The sequence below is a fragment of the Tupaia chinensis genome, unplaced genomic scaffold (genome assembly GCF_000334495.1).
Source record: "Tupaia chinensis unplaced genomic scaffold, TupChi_1.0 Scaffold000098_2, whole genome shotgun sequence".
Classification (NCBI taxonomy): domain Eukaryota; kingdom Metazoa; phylum Chordata; class Mammalia; order Scandentia; family Tupaiidae; genus Tupaia; species Tupaia belangeri.
The window spans coordinates 2,883,889-2,885,320 of NW_006159561.1; the positions used below are offsets into that span (position 1 = coordinate 2,883,889).

The window sequence follows — 1,432 nt, forward strand, 5'->3', positions numbered from 1 at the left end:
GGCTGGCAGGCTGGCTGCCACTGGGCTGGTTTGATGAGGCCAAGTTCAGGGTATTTGTTCACTGGGCATGTTCTCAGTGTCAGCCTGTGGCAGCGAGTAGTTCTGATGGCACAGGCAGGGTGAGAGACGTCTCCAAGACCAGTGCTTTCATGTGTCACCTACCCACTGGGCTTCACCTATGCTAACTTCGGTAGCAGTTCACCGCAGTCTTCTTTCACCTAGATGCATGGGCCAACCTCTTCCAGGCTGTGTAAATATGTAGTCTTGCCACCAACGTGTCAACAACGCTTCACAAACTGGCATGGAATAGGAACTCTAAGGACCTGTGGACCCATCATTTCGTTGGTGACTTGAGAACAACTATCTAGAAGAGGAACATATGCTATGGGCTCTACCATTCACTCTTAGAGTAGTTCCATCCACTCTACCTACTTGATAAGACAATTGGCTTTGCAACACAGAATTTTGTCAGTACAAAAGAATGTCAGGGATGTGTGATCTTGTTATCAGGATGGAGTGGTGGTAAGTGATCAATAGGGTCAAAACAGTTCCTGTCTCCATGGAGGATACTATAACTGTCAAGATAAATTCAAGCCAAGAGCTTGTCAGATTGCAAGTGGAAGATGTGCCCCAGCATTGACTAGATGTCCTGAGGCTACTGTTGTGACATGGCGATATCTTGCATTATGAATGAATCTGAAATCATCTCAAAACTGGTTCAGATACTAAGTTTAGGAGGCAATTGTCCTCTGAACATTGGAGCAACCAAAGATGGACTGATTGTTCCATCTTCAAAAAAAGGATTCTCACTGTTGGGAAGTGGCTGAGCCTCAATGGGGAGGCCATCTCTGCCTCCAAATCGAGGATGGTGCATAAAGAAAAGAACATAGTATCTGTATGATGTAACTCAAAAGGACCAGCGGTTTATGACACTTTTCTGCATTCTTCTTGGCCAGAAAGTGGAGTCTTAACCATTGAGTCCCCCATGACTACCTTGACTATAAAGATAACAGTGCTGGGAATTCAAGGACACTTGAAATGGGCCACAGATTCAGAATATGTTCTCCTCATCCTTCTGCCCTTCTTTTTAACTGTGATCAAATAAATACAGATGCCACTCTCTGCTCTCCCAGTGCAGTTTACATGGATTAGAAAGCTAAAAGGAATAAAATAATCACTGGAGTTGAGGAGGAAGGGGACACAGCTGGCTGTTTGCTGCTTTCATTGTCTTCTTACAGTACCATCCTTGTAGTAAACTAACTTCTCTTCCCCACCCGGAGGTGGCTTTTCCAATACATTTCGATCAAAGTGACTGAGTACGCTGCACTGAGGTTTTACATGATAAAAGATCTGAGATCCATTGACAGGAATTGTTCTGAGATCCAAAGATCTCAGATCCTTCACCAGTCAGTGAAAGGAGTGATTGAATAGT

General features: G+C 44.4%; 1 pseudogene; it reads left to right on the forward strand.

Moving 5' to 3' along the window:
• LOC114006900 (tissue alpha-L-fucosidase pseudogene) overlaps positions 1-1,105 on the forward strand; it is a 1,446-nt pseudogene extending 341 nt beyond the window's left edge.
• The last annotated feature ends 327 nt before the right edge of the window (positions 1,106-1,432 follow it).